The 19106-nt window shown below is 44.5% G+C and overlaps 1 protein-coding gene across 1 annotated transcript in view; it reads left to right on the top strand.

The window, feature by feature from the left end:
- Positions 1-19106, top strand: part of BRINP1 (BMP/retinoic acid inducible neural specific 1) — an 84238-nt gene that overhangs the window by 41106 nt on the left and 24026 nt on the right. The window lies entirely within an intron of this gene.

The following is a 19106-nucleotide window of genomic DNA, read 5'->3' as shown; positions in this document are numbered from 1 at the left end:
AAAAAAAAAAGAAAAGAAAAAGCAAACCTGAAGTTTATCAGATTTAAAAAGTCTCATGAATTTTAAAACCAATCTCTTAATTCTTTTTTGGAGGCTGACTCATGATTTTCAAACAGTTAGCAATATGGCTGTAGGGATTGTAAGGCTGGTTTGTTATCTTGTTAGATAACTTACATAAAATATCCGAACCCGTGGAGACTCCAAGATTGAGTATTGCACTTGAGGACACAGCCGGAGAGAACAGTGCCTTGTCTTCTGTATGGATGCTGAGGACCTGCTCTTAATCCAGCTCTCTAGTCACTACGGCAGCATAAATATTTCCCAGAATGATATTAGCGCTAATCGTATGAATGAGAATAGCCGTAATATTGATCTTCATAATACTTAGGTTATTAAATTTGAGTTTGAAGGTAGTTTTGTGGGGCGATTCATAATTGTAAATCTCGTCAGGCTGCATTAGCAGGGAAAACAAGTCATGGAGCAAGAGCATTGCAAACACAAAGAGAAATACATTCTGGAGTCTTCCATCCTACTATAGGATTGCACACTGAACAGACACGTGTGGATGCTAGCAATGCTAATTGTGTGATAATCTCAGATGAGCTTAATTAAAAGGGTGTTGCAACAACCTGCTCTAATGTTTCCTTCAAGCACATGCATCACCCTGGGGCACTTTATTCCTGGAATATTTGCACACACATGCATCAAGACAGGGCTACTCCTGTGATGAGATGAAGGGGGACTGCCACTGTCACCATGAGCAGTGGGCTCACATTTCCAGCTGTGTTTACCCAGACTGAGCACATTCAGTTTCTGGGTCATGCCCACTGGAGAGGTAGGGAGAGAGGAAGCACACCGTGCTTGTAGATGTGCCCAGAGCCTCACAGATGGGAGCTGTAGTGTTTGAGGTGCACTCGGATGTTGGGGTGATGAGCATCTTGTGTGGCTGTGGTGGATTAAAGGAAATCTGAAGATACTCCTCTGTGAAATGGCTCAGTAGTAGGGGACAGAATAAGTCCTACTAGCCCTTCTAGCATACAACAAAGGAGGAATAAAGAGCGTGGAAGAGGCTGAATGCTACTATATATAATAAGCTTACAAGATAATTGCCAACTGTATTTGGACTGATTTTTCTTCTGCAGAAGAGGCATAAAAGCAAGTGTATTGTTTTCACTCCCGGGGACTGAGATATTTTCACCATGCCTTTAGAAAAAACACAGTGCTTCATCTCCCCACTTAAGCATATCAGCTCCATTGGTGGCTGTCTCCTGCACGACTGTGGGTCAGCATCAAAGGTAAAGATGCTGTAAGCACAGCTGCTGCCTGCTGTCTGCAATGGAAGCTGCTCAGCAATCTGTCAAAGTCTTGCAAGTGTTTGTACCACTGGGGTGGGATTATTTCTCACAGTGGCAGGGATTGCATGCTGAAAGTAAAAGAGAGACAGTGTGCTTCTAGAAGGACAAGGGAAGGCAAATGGCAGGATGACAAAGCCTTTGTGTTTTAGGTGTAATAATATTGCCTCGGGGAAGGAAATATTTTCCTCAAAGTGAGGTTTTGTCAACGTGTTTTGTTTTGTTGGCACAAAGTGTTTGAGGCTGATGAATTGGCTTCAGTGCATTTGTGAAGTCGCAACCTCTCAGGTCACTAGTGACTACAGCAAAAGAGAGATCTAAGAAATGAGCCATTTTGACAAAATTCTGTCTGGTGAAAACATCGCAAGCTGTTCCAGATCCTTCCAGAATGGAGCGATGCCAGATCCTGCAGCCATGAAAGTAGCAGTGAAAAGGCATAATCTCCTGGATGGCTCCAGCCACAACTGCAGTCAGATCTCTCCAAACATGAGCGATTTAGGCTTTGTCTGGGGACACAAAGCTGAAGTCCATCCCAATTACAGATGAGTTACCATCAGGTGCCACGGGGACAGTGCAAAGGGACTGAGGAGTAACGGATTAGCCAATGCGCTCAGAAATATTGAGCAACCCACGACTACCTCCTATTGTGCTCGTGCCAGTGGAAATCCTTCTTAGCATGGCATATTTTATTCAATTTTTAAAAGCTCTCAATTTTTCATTTAGGAGGAGAAGTTGGAGCAGCGTCCAATCTGTAATCAATCAGCCTGCATTTGCAGAGCGGCTCTGAGGAAGCGCTCTTGCTCTTTGGTCCTTTATCTTCTCTGTGAACTCACAGAAATTATATTTCTGAATGGGATTAAGAGTGAGGGAGAACTATATCCAGGGCAATACTCAATAAACCTTGCAGACCGTTGTCTTGGAGCAACCAGCCCTACTGAGTATATCCCCAAGCACAGCGCTTCCGTCTCCATACAGAAGAAGCAGATGATGCTTCTTCTGGGGATGCTTGATCCCCACTTTGAAAAGGCATTTAAGTACCTTTTTTTAATGGTGCTTAACTATCTAAGTGCAACATTCCTTCAGGTTTTAGTGGGCATTATAAAATCAGGAACTTTTCAGCAGGATCTGTCACTACCTTAAATGAGACTGTCCGTAGCATAAGACATGGATTTGTTATGCCTGGTAATAAATCACTAGAAATACACAATTATAAAGGGAATAGTAGAAAACACAGACCATCCAGGGATCTCAAAGCTCTTTGCAGCCCTTACTTAGGGTTGTTTTTAATAGCTGAGGATAAGACTGAGTTTTGTTTGTTTGTTTCAAATGAATAAATTAATCATTAGTAAAATATTATGCAGTTCATCAAATATATTATTCACCAGCTATTTGTCAAAATAACAGCTCACTCATATATTATCAGAGCTAAGCATTTATAATGTGTTTATATCTAGTCAGCAGATGATTTATTCAAGCTTTGGAGGAATGGGTTAGTTATTGACCAGTTTAAATCACGGCTCCCTTGGGAGGTGGAGATGTGAGCTCCTGGTGAACCTGGTTTTTGCTGCATTGCTGTTCAGCTCCTGGCCCCACAAGCAGAGTCCTGTGGCTGGGTTTCCTTTTGACTGTACGTCAATATGAATAATTATAGTTCTGCTTATCTATACTTTTGCCAAGTCTATCTTGGGCAGGAAAAATGCAGCCACTGATTCAAGATCGAACCTTGATCTGAGTTCTCTACACTCCTGTAGGACCAGTGCTTGACCCCAACATGAAAGTCCCCATTCCTTCTTCAACATCTCAACTCTTCAGTGTCTCTTCACCTCCCAGTTGCAGGAAAAGAGTGTTGAGGAATCTCTGTCCCCCGCTCCCTCTGCTCATGTGATTTTTGTACTGCTGGGAAGGAACAGAGGAGCCCTTTACCAGGTTCCTCCCAGCTCTTCACCCGTGCCAGCAAACTGGCCTCCTTCCAGCAGAGATTCAGCAGAGCAGAGTTGTGTGACCAACAGTCACTGCCTCCCGCTGGCATTCGTGACCAGCATCCCAGAAGGCAGCTTCTTCTTCCATGCCTTTATTGGTGTCAAACATCGCAGCCTCTCCCTTGGGTTTTATTAGGAAAGCTGATGCCAAATCACCCAGCTTCCTCCTACTCGATAAAAAATGTTTATAACCCAGTAAATTCTAACATATCAGCAGCTTGTTATGGAGGGAAAAGGTCACTGGGAGAGAAAGAAACAAAAAGAAAGAGTGCCCTTCCATTGGAAATTCTGTCTGGGTACATGCGAAGGAGTCAGCACCAGGAAAATATCTTTTGATATGATAAAGTCTCATAATAGAAAATGTTGCAGCAATACAGGCCTCGTTTCTTCAGATAAATATTTAATATAGATCACTAAAGATTAATCGAGTACAGAAAAGAGTCTCTCCTATGGTTGGTGTAAAGAAAACATCTTCTCGTTAATTTATTATGGAGCCTGAAATGAGAAAAATCCTATAGAGAGAAATGCAGGGTACGGTTTCCATAGAGAAGCAGCACACCGCACCAGAATTTATTTAGTGTGTGGGCAGAGACCTTCCCAGAACCAGCTGCAGCGTGGCGTGCGCATGATAAAAAATCCCAGTGTAGGAAGAAGCCTCGCAGACTCATTGTGCTTTGCTGGGAGTTGTCTGACTCCTGCAGAGCCCGGCGTTCCCAGCAGAGGTGAGGTGGTGGGGCCATGAGCTCTCAAGGCATGCTGCACTCTGGAAGGAGACCATCATCTCAGTCTCTGCCATGGCAAGGCAACATCCCAGGTGCTCCTCTAGAAGGGGACACGTGGTCCTTTCAGGCCTTTTGTAGAAAGGTGATGCTCAAAGTCAGTGCAAGGAGAGCAGCTCTCAGCAAGAGTATTTTAGAATGGTAGAATACCCCTGTTGGAAGGGACCCCTGAGGCCTAACAAGTTGTAGGACTAGAGGGAATGGCCTCAAGTTGCTCCAGGGGAGATTCTGGTTGGGCATTAGGAAATACTACATCTCCAAAAGAGTGGTCAGACACTGGAATGTCTGACCAGGGAGACAGGAAGGGCTGCCCAGGGAAGTAGTGGAGTTACTGACCCAGGAGGTGTTCCAGGAACATTTAGATGTTGTGTTGAGGCACATGGTTTAGTGAGAACTATTGGTGATAGGTGGACAGTTGGACTGGATGATCTCATAGGTCTTTTCCAATTTTAGTGATTCTGTAGTTCTGTGATTGAGTCCAACTCCTGGCTCCACATAGGACTACCCAAAATTCAAACCATAAGTCTGAGAGCTTTGTCCAGATGCTTCTCAAATTCTGACAAGCTCATTGCCATGACCACTTCCCCGGGAAGCTTGCTTTAGCTGGAAGTCCCCATAGCATCTCCTTGCCAGTTTCTCCACAAAATCATGGCCATTTCACACTGTACTCCTGACTTTTAGGCAACAAATTAAGAATCCAGGTAACTAGTGTGAACTTTCCATTTATTGTCAGCTCCACTGTCATCAGTAAATGAGATGATGCCAGTGCTTTTTACAGCTGCCACAGAAACCATCTCCCCAACCATACTGCAGCAGTAAATAGAATGGTTACAGAGAATAAATCATAAATAGCAACAGAGAGAGTAAAAAAGCTTGATAAGAAGAGGTTCAACTTGAGTTTTCAAGAACAAAAAGGACCCTGTGAGCCCCAGCTTCCCACCTCCAGCTCTGCCAGGCAGAATCCCAGCCCTAATCCTACCGGTCAGTACACACCATCTCTTCGCACAGTGCATCTCCCAGCTGCTGGCTGCTCCCTGAACCTAAGCAATATCCAAAAACCTGAATAATAATCCTCTCTAGCTCTACCACAGACTGTTGGACTTGACTCAGGTGTGACTGGATGGCAAGCTCTAGCCTGGGGCTGTGCAAGGGAAAGAATAACAGATTTTTAATGGCAGCAGGGACTCCTGCAGTCATTTAATGTAAAACTAATCTGCATTTAGAACAGTAATCTGTGGTGTGGGGAGCTAGTCTGAAGTGCAATAGCCCCCAGGACAACCTGGGGCTGGCTGAGGGGTTCCTGTTTGCATCTCCACAAACCCTGGGTCTGGCCGTCAGCTCAGCCATGCCACCTCAGTGCCCTCCCGCTGCAGTGACTCACACGTACCATCTAAGTAACACCAACGTGATTTCATAATAAGTTTTCTATGCAGCTGGGATAAAATGCCAAACAGAATCAGAAAACAATCAGTCAGAGAAACTCGGCGCTGCCGATGAGCGAGCGGCCTGTAACAGTTCAGTGCTCAGGAAGATTGAGGCTCTACATCCAGCCCTCTCCTGCCCTCCCTGACATGGGAACAGTGGGGCAGGATGGTGGGAAGGTGTAGGGAGTGGGTGCCCAGAGCAGCTCCCAGTGGGAGCCAGTGGGTCCATCCAGCCCAGAACTGGGGCTGGATGGAGGCACCTCACTGTGGAGACTGCTGATTTTAGCTGGGGAGCAGCAAGCAGAGCAGCAAGCAGCTGGGCTTGGTAGGTAACCATGAATGTTGATGGGATGGCAATAGAGGCTGAATCTTCCCACCAGTATCCATTTTGTTGCTGTGTGACGGATGGCAGCAGAGGGGTTGTGTGACAGAATGGTGTCTGACATGGAAGTGCGGATAGAGCAAAGGGGTGCCACTCAATTCTTCCGTGCAAAAAAATGGCACCCACTGACATTCACTGATGTTTGCTGAACGCTGATGGAGACCAAACAGTGGATATCAGCACAGAGAGGCTGTGGGTGATGCGTTTCAGCAGAGGTGATGGTGACAGTGGTCACCTCCAGTAGTGCAGATTTTGATAAGCACGGCATGCAGGCTCTTGTTTATCACTAATGAAAATGCACAGCTAATGGTGGTGACTATGTAGAAAGATAGCGTTTTGTAGCAGAGACTTTGCTCTATCAGATCATGTTAGCTCTTTGTAGTTGTTGTGGTTTTTATGGGAATAAATAGGAGGCATTACTTTCAGAGTGACCAAATTTAGAGCCATTCTCCCTTGTCCTATCGCTCTTTGCCCATGTAAAAAGTCACTCCTGTTTAAAAGCTCCTTTAAGAACTGGAAGGCCACAGTGAGGTTTCCCTCCCTTCTCTTCTCCAGGCTGAACACCCCCAGCCCTCAGCTCTCTCCATAGCAGAGGTGCTGCAGCCCCTGAGCATCCTCGTGGCCCTCCTCTGTGCCCTCTCCAACAGCTCTATGTCTTCCTTGTGCTGGGAGACCCAGACCTGGCTCAGTACTCCAGGTGGGGCCTCACAAGGGCAGCACAGTCCCCTCCCTGCCCATTGCCACCTCTCTGTTGATGCACACCAGAATACTGTTTGCCTTCTGCACTTCAAGCATACATTGCTGGCTCATGTGCAGCTTTTTGTCCCCTCTTTTTCAGGACATCAAAGTCCTTCTCCTCAGGACTGTTCTCAAAGAGTTCTATTCCCAGTCTGTACAGATATCTGGGATTGATATCTTTCTGAGAGCAAGAAACTAGGGTACCAGTTCCCTTATAGATCTCACAGATTTTATTTTTTCCAAACTTTATAGAGTTCGGAGGGGATTCATATTAGTTTTTTCCTCCCTCTTCTTTGAGCACTTCCAGGTTTGAGTCACGTAATTGCATAACTCACAGCTTCCATTTAAAAATTAAGAATAGGCTGTCTTTTAGGATTGCAAAGAAAAGCCAGAAAAGATGAGTCTTTAAATCTCAAAACACAGCAGGCAAATAAAAAGCATTGCAGATATTGCTGTTTTGTTCAGTAGGTAAATATATACATATGCATATGCCTCAGAATCCTGGAGTCTGCTTCATTATTTCTGAGCAGAGGCTCAGAGGTGCAATAGCACATAAACCCTTATTCAGCCATAGCTATGGCTTTAGCTGACATGCAGGCTGGAAGCTGATGCTTTTCCTTTTTTTAGCCATGAGAGGAGGTCTTTTCAGCTTCTGATCACCCCCAGACTGGGTTTCCAGTGCCTTGCCTTGGAGACATCCTGACTTCAACTCAACCAAAAAAAGCTTGCCATGAAAGAGAGCGGTGCGGGCGAGAGGGGAAGAGCTGACCTCGCAGAAGCTCCCACCCAGCCTCAGCAAAGGATTCCTGAGCCATGACAAAGGCACAAAGCAAAGACCTGCCAAGCCAAAATGAAAATCTGAGGCGTAAGAGCCCTTACTGAAGAACAACCCCTTCACTCTCAATTTCACTCCCTAGTAACCTTGAAAAACTAAAACAACTCCCCACACAGTGGACTTCTCTTTCCTCCTTATGTACACTGAATGCTGAGGCTGCCTTAAAAAAGGCAGAGCCGTATTCAGAGCCTTTCCCAAGCCCCAGATTCTGATGCAGCAGAGCAGCTCTGCTTGCAATGCAGAGCCTTACTGGACCTTGAGATTGCTTTTGCATTTGGGGCTGGATGCTGCCTGTGCTGAGGTCCAGAAGTGTTTGCTCTTAGGTTTCCCAGGACCTGAATTTGAAATGTGGACCTTAGCATGCATGTGTATGTTGCTCTGCAGCAGAATTAAGTGATTCCTGCAGGCACACAGGCGGCTCTGCATGCATTGCAGGGCAGTTAGCAATTTGCATTGCTGCCCTTACGCTGAACTCTCTCCCATCCCTGTAGTTTTTCTACTTACAGAGTTGGTAGAATAAACCCTCCCAGCTATTTTGGATGTATCAAAGGTTCAGTTGGCTGAGGAAACAGTCTGGGGCTCCTTTTTTTCACTAAACCAGCCTCCCGGATCATATGGCTCTGATATAGTCATAAAAAGGCAGGAATTCAGACAGCATGAAGCAACGTGGGTGAGCTGGAGGTCTTGCAGGTCTGCAACCTCCTCTCCCAGACCAACCTGCATGCTCTCCTTTACTGACTGGGAGACAACAGAGTTGGCAATCAGCATCACTTTCCCAAAGGAAGTGGTTTGCATTTCATTAGATTGATTTCACAGCACTGGAGTCCTATTACCATCTAGAAAATAAATGTCATGAGTGTGCATTTGATCCCTCTCACTTTTACTACAAACAAATCCACTAACTCCCTGTTGGCAGTAGCACATACTTCTCCACTGCTTGCACATGGCCCCAGTATCCTTCCCAAAGGTCCAGGATTTGGGAATGACAGAATTGAGTTGGAAGAGGTCATTAAAGGCCATCAAGTCTCACTCCCTGCAATGCACAGGGACACCCACAGCTCCTTCAGTGCTCAGAGCCCTAACAGCCTGAGCGTGGCTGTCTACAGGGATGGGGCACCACCACCTCTGGGCAACCTGTTCCTATCCCACCTGCAGTGGTATTTTCTGAAGACATTTACCTTCTGCCCTTCTGTTCTCCATCACCGCTATGGGGCTGGGTCTGCAGGTTGCTACTTCAGTTCTTTCTGCTGAAATGCTTTAGTCTGGCCCCAGACCTGGGTTAATTTTGTTCATGGCTGTGCTTCCTGGCCCATCTCTTCCTTAGAAGAGTTGCTCATCTCTTGCTGCCTTGGTTCTGCTGTCTGCATTGACACATTTGTTTAAAAGTGCTTTGAGATCCATACATCAAAGTCACAGGTAACAGTTAAAGGAAACATGACGAGATTGGGAAATTGCTAAGCACATGCCTGAATAACCAAGTTCTTCAGAGCATCACAAACAGATCCCAGAAAACAAAGGTATTTGCATTCATTCAACCCTGTTCCCTGGATAGGACATGACAAAAATAAAGCTTCTCCTTTATGAAACGTTGCACGAAAGGCACGGTTGTCTTTTTATTGCAGGCCACTTTGCAGCATGCAAAAAGATTGCCTTTCTTCACGAGTTTGTGAATTTTTATTTTATTGTAGCCTTTTTATTTCCTCCATCAAAACATGTCTGAGATTGAAATGGCATGACTGGAAATGAAAATTAAATACATCAAAACTGATTTTGGTTGAAATGAGATTTTGGAGTGACTAGGGAATGTTCAAGGCTTTCTCACTGCTTGTGTTCAGGTTTCTGGTTTTTTTTTTTGCTAAAGAGGGATGTAGTCTGAGGAAATGGGTCACCTTTTTCCTAGAGAAAATTTCTTTAATTTTCCTGTAATTCTGAAATGTCACAGGCTTTTGGGGACTTTTTTTTTAAGTCTTGAACAAAACACAAATGTCTCTGATTATGGATGGTTTGAATTTTGCTGCAGTCATTCTCTGCAGCCTAATTTCTCAACCTTTACTGGTAACTTCAGGCCCAGTTACCATCTGCATTCTGTGCATTCTGTGAACTCTGTGAGAGGAGGCAGTGTCTGCAAATAGCCGATGTATATATCCTGGTTTGCTGGATGTCACTGTTGAAACTGGAAGCCTTGGCAATGAGTCTGAATGTAAAAGCACAGCTCAGAAACCAAGCAGATGTTGAGCCGTGGAGCTTGGGTGGAGAATTAGTCATGAGTGTCCCAAGGAACTGTGAGCAGGAACTACCATTTACCCGAAATCCCAACCAACTGTTACAACATCATAGGAATAAAGTAGCAAGGATCGGTGTGGGAGCAGAAGGTGGTTTTGTTCTATGATGGCAGAACAGATTTTGCTCGCTTCTGCTCTCATTCCCCACATCTTTGTGAGTGCTTTCTGCACAGGGGGTTACTGAAGGAAGCCAGCTGCTGAGCTCTCCCATCTTCTGTGTTCTGCTAAGGCTGGTGACAACGTGCTGGGTCTGGGTGTGCCTTTAGGAGCACATGCGACCGTTCTCCCCACCCTACTGCATCTCTGCAGGTCACAATTTGCTGTGCACCTACACGCAGCCCAAGCAGAGCCCCCAGAGGAACCCTCAGGAGCACTGTCTTCCACCTGAAGGACATTCCCCAGTATAGAGCCTCTTCCCTTCATTTAACCTGGACTAAACCCCTCACCCAGCCTGCAGTACAAGGTCCCTGATGCAAACAGATGGTGTTGCCAACAGGCTGGCATTAGCCATCCAGGTCACCCAGCAGCACCCACTGCAGCATCTCCTCCATCAGCTGAGAATGACTCAGGGTTGAGGGGTGGGCGAGGGAAACGTTTTGCCATCGCTGCTCTGCTAAGTCCTCAGGCACAGCCACAGTGCCCAGATGGCTCTGCTGGGACATGCTGGGGGGCACAGCTGGGTGTAGGAGGGAGGAGGGGTTCTGTGTTTAAACAACACATTTTTTTTCTCCTCCTGGCACGGCGAATTTGAAGCTTTGCCAAAAGCGTAGCACCACTGACCGGAGGGGGGTGATGGCTCCATTTTCTAACAACAGTTCAAATTTTGAAACATGGTTTCACGCTGCGTTGGAGAAAATTCTGTGCTTTTTGAGAAAAAGGGCAATCAAGGCTAAATTTCTGGTGCTTGCTTTCCCAGTATTGACAAATGCCGTGCTTCGGTTGCCAGTAGTGCAGTAGTCAGGTACCCGTGCCTGTAACATGAGAAATTAAAGTTCAAGAACACATTTATCACGCTTTTTTTTCATCTGAGTTTACTGTGAATCACGATAAGTAGAGAGCAAAGCTTGGGGCTGTGGTGTTGCAAGCTGAGGTTATCAGCTTTCTGTAGCTAAAATTAGGGGAAAATATCACCAGAAGTCCAAACATTGGTATCTTCAGGAAATGAAGCAAGTGCAATTTAATGAAACAACTTGTTCCAAACTGTGTTCTTGTTGCAGTCTTTGATTCATACCGCTGTGCTCATAAGAATACTGGTGAGCAATGGTGAGTTTTGTGGCAGGGCAGACCTGGCCTGGTGAGAGGATACGTGGGACAGGGAGAGCTCACCAAGGCACGGCACAGAGCAGTCCTCCCCAGGGGGGATTTTCTGTCTGCTATATAAATGAGAATGCCTGTCTTTCTTCCATTTGAAACTTGCTTTAAGAAATAGCAGAGTTAAATGTTTTCAAGTACTATTTAGCCATACAAGGAGAGTTTCCTGTGGATTTTAAACCTCTGTCCTACTAGAGCCCAAACAAACACTTCAATGTGAAGTTATCTCATTATTATTGTTGTTTCTTACCAGGCTGACTAATTTTCATTTTTCTTCCATGCTCGAAGTTAGTGAGGTTTCTCACCATCCTATGCTTTACCTTTCTTTCAGCCCTTTATAATATACTGAGGAAAGGAACACACAAGAAGAAGAGAATTGGAAGAAAGAGAAGCTAATTTTGTATTAATTATCCCAAGTTTCCTCAAGACCATTCAGAACTCCACTGGTGACTCAGATCTTTCCATCTGTTGCTTCACACTGCTGATCAAACAGTGTGTTTGTGGCAGCTCCTTGACTTCCCAGCACCTGCTTTCTCTTGAATTCTGGGTCTTAGGACAGAAACATAAATCCAGGAGAATGCGCTGTGAAGAAAACAAACTCAGAGTCATCGTAGTCTTAACAGCAGAATTCAGCGTGCCTGGTTGGTAGACAAGTTTCTCTAGGCGACCTCAGATATTTTAATGGAGAATTGCTCTGGCTGCATCTCCTGTGATTGTTATCGTAATTCACAGTGAAGGAACGGGTGTCTCTGTATTGTCTGTTTCAGTGCTTGGAGCACAGGACCTGGCAGCCCATTAGAACAGCTTCTTCGGTAGCTTAACAAACCACGTCTGGTTCAGGCAGGCTTTTAGGAAGAGAACAGCAACAGAACAGACCTCTTCCTATTGTTGCTAATGTTTGTTAAGCTGCAGCGGTGCTAACAACGCTGGAAGCTCTCATAGAGATGTCACTCCAGCTTCTAGCAGCCAGTATCAACTGCTATGTAAATTGTAGTGGCTCAAAAGAAGCGCCGTCAGCACAATGCTGAAAACAGCTGAAATGGTGTTAACAGTAATGGGAACTACTTACAAGCAAGTCTCCAGGGTGGAGGAAGCTTAAGTAGGCTGGTGTTGGAAAGGGCATCTCTAATGCCTGAGGTTTGTGCTGCTTGCAATGAATTCTGTACAAAGTGCATTATGGTGAAAGTTGAGTGGAACAAATGTCCCACAGGCAGTTGCACTGTAACCTGATGGGTGTGATGGAAGGGAATTGGACCAGCTGACTCATGTGGAATATGAGAATGGATCAATAGATGACAGACAGGAGTGACTGGTGAGTTTACTCTGTGCTGAAGCAGTTTGGAAGTTACTATATGTTAGCTGAGAGTGTAGAAATATCTAACTTAGGAGTGATCTCATTCAGTGGATGGGATAGTAACCTACTGTGCTTGCTTATGGTTGTCTGCCATGGTAGCTGTTTGGATATTAAACCTGGAATCACAGCCACATCTTGGATATGTTGAAATTTAATACTGAGCCAACTTAATAATGACCAAAATTAATGACCCGTCTTTAAACTCATACTCACCTACGCTGAATCACTCTGCTTTGACTCTCTAGTAATACATTTATTCCTGTTTCACCTTCTTTTAAATAAATCGATTTTTCTAGCACCCAACAATTACTTGCTGTCTCCTGAGAGATCCAGGTGTAGTCACATCCTGACAGAGAACACAAGGCTCAGAGTCATGTTTGTCTGATTGGATTTTAATTCACTGCTGGAACAATCTGTTTACCCAGATACTTTCAAGGTCACACGAAATCCACCTAACTTTGAAGTAATTTTCTTTCTTATTGTTTCTTGCAAACTTCATGTCATTCTGGACTTATTATTCATCTCTCTCTCCTTCTAAAAAAAAAAAAAGCAATATTTTCAGCCCCTGAAGAATTTTATTTTTTTAATTTTAGAAAAATAGCAGAGAGACAAAAGACAAACCTCTGTTTGGAGCAGGTTGAAGTGATTGCCTAGAACAGGGGGAGATGCTGAGGTCTCAGACACCTCAGCCCAGACCATATAGCCAAAGTATAGACCAAGGAAAAACAGCAGAAGGCTCTTCCACCGTCCTGAGGAACATGAAGGTGTCAGTCATTCAAAGCACTCTATTTCTTCTAGATGGATATCTGGAGTCAGCCAGGCACTGATGGACTTTGCCTTGGGTTCAGTCCTGTGCAGGTGTACACTCCTAAAGAAGTAAAACTGGCATGGACAGCACGGCATTAATCAATAGATCAATATCAGATTTCTTTATCTTATTCATCTGCTGGCTGTCATATGGCGGCCTGTCTGCTGGCTTGGTTGTTATGCACAATGTTATGCACAAGATTTTCAGCTTAAATTATTCCTTTTTCATACTTCCTTAGATATTTTTTTTTCTCTTTCTTTTACGGCAGTCTTCATCCTCTGTCTAATTTGGAACTGGTTTGAATCTATGGACTAGAGTTTTCTTAAACAGATTAGGGGGCATGAGTGCCAAGCCTTCACAGGAAACTAATTCTTGTAGGGCGTTTGAAAAGCTCAGCTTTGAAGGATGACTTCTTCATGCTGGCCTAGATAGAGAAGGGGCCAGACTGCAGACGGAACTGCTGAAGGAATATTGCAATGCTCAGCCTGGGGCTGTCTGGTGTTTTGAGGGCATGGACTGGAAATAAAACATCACCAAGTCCACCATGACCACAGATAGCCAGCACAGGCTTGCATTAAGCCAGATCTGGTGGTAAAAGATAAGCATTACAGTGCTGCAGTCCTGCTCTGCCCTGCCTCCATGGCATTGTTTGCAGTCGGGCTCACAGCAGCCTGGACCAGCTATCGCCCTGGGGACTGGAGATAACTGGTACTTTGTGCAGCCCCTGGCTGGGACAGTTAGATTGAGAAAAGGAAAAACAAATAGAGCAAACAAACAGAAATCCCAGCTCTGTTGTAGGAGCATCCAGGAGGATTTTAGAAGACACTGGGCTCAGTTCCTGATGCTATCAAAAAGCTTCTCTTTTACCTGGGCAAAGTCTGAATACTATCTGTATTCTAGCTCATGTGCAAACAGCTAGTAACACTTCTCTGCAACATAGGGGTGCCCCAAAATGTCAGCCTGAGTGATTGTGAGGTACTCGGGTGATAGCAAGGGGTAATCATGAGTCCAGGGAGATGTGCATACGCCAAAACCCAAGAGAACAAGAAGGCTCTGGGAGCTCTCCATCTCTTACCTGCCATCCTACTGACATCACTGTATGTGCAGCAGGGCAGGTGGAGGGCATTAAGCAATGTTTACAACTTGCTATTACTGAAGAGAGTGCTGCCTCGTTTGGAAAGGCTCTGTCTGCTCACCAGAGAGGTGAGAGATAATGGCTTTAAGTTATGCCAGCGAAGGTTCAGGTTGGAAATTAGGAAAAATTTCATCAAAGAAAGGGCGTTGAGATATTAGAACAGGGTGCCCAGGACGTGCTGGTGTTCAAGAAATGGGTATATGTCACACTCAGGCCCATGATTAGTGGGCATGGTGGGGATGGGCTGGTGGTTGAGCTTGATGAGTCTTTCCAACCTTCATGATTCTATGATTCTATGACCATTGGAGCTTTTGAGCTGTGTTCTATAACACAGATAAAGAACCACTGAGCAGGAGGGAGCTGGTGCCCTTTCCCTGCCCAATTCCCACTGACATGTGCAGCATCACAGAAACAGAAGGCATTGGGATGATATTGTGATAGTTATGGACTTTGTTCAGTTTCTCTCTATTCTATTTTTTTTCTATCTTTTTTTTTCTGAACAGACTCTGTCTCGTTCATTGTTTAATGCATTTAATTTCTTTTTGGTTTCAAGCAACGATCCCTGAGGTCTGTACTGAACTTATTTCTTCACTTACATCCTTTGGTCGCCTTGGCTGTTTGAAGATGGGGAATTTAATTTGCTCCGACGGCCTCTCTTTTTCAGACTTCTCTCCCTGTTCCTGCCCTTGGATTCTCCTATCCTCTCTGCTGCTGCAGTGGGGGTCTGGGTGATGTTCCCATTCTAGGCTTTTGACTTGTCTCTTCAGCATTTTCCCCCTTTTTTGTGTGTGTTTCCCTAGAGGGGTCATAGTGCTAATGAGCACCGGGGCGTCTCCAGTGCCTCTGTCTGTCTGACATGCATGGCCTTGATGGCTAGCTCATTAACACAGATTCTGGGAGGGCGGCGGAGGGAAGTATTTTCCCAGATACAGCCATATAAAAATCAAATGCATCCCCTTACTTGGCAAAGGAGAAGGGCTGAAATATGCACATCTGCCTCCCTGAGGCTACTGCATGTACTTCATCCCTCCCTTTCCTTTCCCCTCCTTTAGGTACTAGCAGTGAGACACTACCCCTTCCAGCCATTAAGAGTAGACTCTTCAGTGCTTTCACCAGATATTAAGAGAGCAGACTGCTCTCCACTGACCTGGCAGGCATTTTCCTGCGTACTCTCCCCATTAGCAAGGGCTGTCTACACTGGCGAGACGTTAGAGCATAAACAAGTGCCTCTCCTCCACTACTCAGACGTTAGCTCATAGTTCCTCCTTATCCCGTCTCTGCATCAGGGATACGGATCCTTTCTCCTCCTTGTTAAGAGGTTTATCTCCTTTCTGAAGCCTATAAAAGCTTTCCCACTGGCAGAAGTTCAGATTCTGGCCAGGGATTTCCCCCGAGGGTCACAAGACTGTATTAATCCCAACCATCGTCAGGAGGTACCATCACAATACCGGCCAACTCTTTGCAACTTCTTCACCTGGAAAGCTAGCAAACAACAAAATGATTTTTCTCTTTCATAAAGTGCCTGGAGACCCATGGAACCTCACCTGTGCTTTCCGGGCAGTGGCACTGATGCTACTGAGAAGCAATGATCAGTGAAATGGCATCTGAGAAGGATTTCTGGAAGGAAGAATTTCAGTGCCTCTCTGCACGCAGCATCCATAAAGCTGAGGCCTTGATGAGTCCTCCAAGGATTCAGAGACTCAGGGATTCTGTAGTGACAATCAGACGAGAGCTTGTTTGCCTGGCCGGGTAGCATGGATTCTGCTTTGGCCAACAGCAGCTGCTTCTGTAGAAAATGCAATTAAGTCTGACATTGAAAGTTAATAGAAAATCTGTTCTTGGAGGTGTTTCTTCACAGATTTCAGGAGTTACTGGTTGGATTATCCCCCAAGGCTGGAAGTAAACCGCTCCCTGTAAACCTTTTTTTTTCAGTCACTTCAATAATTCTCACTCATTTCACCGGCCATATTCATTAATGTCAAGTCTGTTTTCCAAAATTGTACCATAATCTTGTCCTCAAGTGCATCCTACAGCATGGAGTTCTATGGTTTATATGGAAGATTGCTAGTATTCAGAGTATTGCTTTGTATATAAAATATTCTGGTACTGAGGAAGCCGAGTTTAAAATGTGGAAGGGTGTTTGTGGTCACTAATGAGGAAGCTAAACAATACTGCATCATTTGACTGACCAGTCCCAACCAAGCAACAATACACAAGGAGAAAATACAAACAAATACTATGCTATAGCCTAAAAAAAATGCAGTTTGAAGAATGTCACTAAGTAAATCCAAATAATGCATAAATTAGAGGGAATTGCAGCTGGCTGTTAGATATTCCATGTACTGAAGATAAACATCTAAGTTAGTTGCATAAATTATTCACCATAACATATTTGCTCAGCTTTTCTCATCAGCTATGAAAGCCACACATCTAGGCAACTGGAGAGGATAACAGAACTGGGCTTTCACCTCCATGGTATGCCCTGAGAGCAGGGAGAGCTGGGGAGGATCTGCATGTGAAAGAACGAGGTAGGAGACCTCCCCTTCAGCATGATGCTTTAGTGTGGATGTGGGTGCTGCTCAGGACTTCTCTACTCTGTGAACAAGGGCTGGAATTGTCCCTTGGTAGCAGGCAAGGTTGGTGATATGGCAGCGATTTCTCCCCCTTTTGCCTCCTGCTGCTGCTGTCAAGACATTATGTGGGATCTGATATTAAAAAAAGAAAAAACAACAAAACAACTCTTATTTTCCCCTGAAAACATTGCTTACCAAATTGCCTTTTTCTTCTCCTGTCTTCTTCCATCTGTACTGCCTACTGCATTCTATTACATGACCTTAACTGTAGCATTCGCCCAGTCCGTCTCCATCCACTTTCCTAGGGCTCCTTGGAGGCTTTCCTTCGGTTTGGGTGTTGATATATCAATAAGTCCCTACTTGAACAGCTGAATGCTTCAGCTGCGTTGTTTTTTTTGTTTGTTTGTTTGTTTTTTTTTGCTTTGGAATAGATATTTTGACAGTATGAAAAGCAAAATTTCTGTCATTTTTTCTCGCAACATGAAGTATTCCCACTTCCCTTTCTGAAAGCATCCTGGCCATGGAGGGTTTAAGTATCTCCTGACTTTACTGATAGCACTTCCAGAAAGCAGCAATCTGAGAGCAAAAGTACGTTTGATTTTACAGGATCTAAAAATGGTCTCTTTGGAGAGGAAGCACAGATGGCATTTTTCCTACACTTACGGTCTTTATGGTAGGAACATGGGAATTTCTATTTATTATAAAACTTTGCCTGTCTTTTAGCATCCAGATCTGTATCTTCCCATGCAGTGTAACTGCTCCATCAGTGAGAATTGCTCTGTCCTGGAGGGACCGTTCCTACTTCATGCAAAGGAGTTTTCTTTCTAGAGCCAGGTTTGGGATCATGAATAATGAGAGCACCCTCATCCTGCAGTGTCAGACAGAAGCTCTCTTTACTTTTAAGGTTCTACTTATCATTGAAAGCAATTGTGGGACCCCCAGATGTGTCTCTTCCACAGAAACTAAGTACTGGAGTTTTTTATAAAGTAGAAGAAACTGCTCCATGCAATAACTTCATGGCTAACGTACTTGTTTCCATACACAGTTTTTGAGCCAATGTTCTGTGTTTTCTCCACTCATGATGTTAGATCCAGGTTTGCTCTGTCCCCACACCTTTCCCTTCCTTTTTTTCCCCTCTTTTTTTGGCCTTTTGGCAGATATTTTTCTGGGAAAAACCTATGCTTCTGCAGATTTCTAGTTTTGACATTACTGACTTCTAGAATGTTATCAGAGGGGTGTTCTGCTTTGGGCTATTTACTTGGCTTGTGAAAGCCTAGGAGCTACAGAGGGGGCATTAGCTCAGATGGAAGGAGACATTTTGAAGTAAAAAGCTGCCACTTTGCTATTTTAATGAATGCAACTGCTGTTAGGCAGCCTGGGGTGTTGTGATGGTATGCAATCAAAATAAATACATGCATAATTGCGTTAAGTGAAAGAACCTAATACACATAAAATTGGCTGGGTGTAGAGTCAATCTCTGAGCAGAAAGCTCTGCTGGCTTTGCAGCTCACTGATGGTACCTCCAGATCTGCCTGCATGTCAGGTTCTCCTCCAGCAGAATGGGACTGCAGGTGCTGGTTGACAAACAATGATAGAAAGTGCCGTGCCAGTGCCAGGTATTGTCATTCCTATTATTTAAATGCAACTTTGTCTTAAATCCCATTTACAGGAATAATTGAATGAAAAGGGACAGAGAAGTCTGTGACTTGATTATCTGGGAGATGGGTTAAGGTAGTGCAGGTGCATTGTAGGAGAGTGGTTATAAATAATATTCTTTCCTTTTTAAGAAGGCCTTGCTCAGTATTTTTCAAAGGGCATTATCAGGTTTCTCATCTTCCAGGTGCTCAGCTGGTGATGTATTTCAGAGGCCTGGTTTTTAGTTCACAGGTGTGTAAGGTTTTCTCAAGACACTTGCCTTTGTGTTGTTTCAGAATGGATACTTGCAATGAAGAGCTGCTCCTGCAAATATTTAACTTTTTTTTTTTTTACCTTAGTTGACTATTACGGTTTAAAAGTATAGGTAATTTAGAAAATACTAAATTTACTACTTAAAAAAAAAAAAACTGAACAAAACTTTCATTTTCATCCAGTCCTTCTGCTTACATTTGAATTGATCCTTTTAGATGGTTTAGCAAATGTGCTGTTTTTCGAGCT

This window comes from Meleagris gallopavo, chromosome 19 (genome assembly GCF_000146605.3).
Source record: "Meleagris gallopavo isolate NT-WF06-2002-E0010 breed Aviagen turkey brand Nicholas breeding stock chromosome 19, Turkey_5.1, whole genome shotgun sequence".
NCBI classification, from domain to species: domain Eukaryota; kingdom Metazoa; phylum Chordata; class Aves; order Galliformes; family Phasianidae; genus Meleagris; species Meleagris gallopavo.
This window is presented reverse-complemented; position numbering and strand designations above follow the sequence as displayed.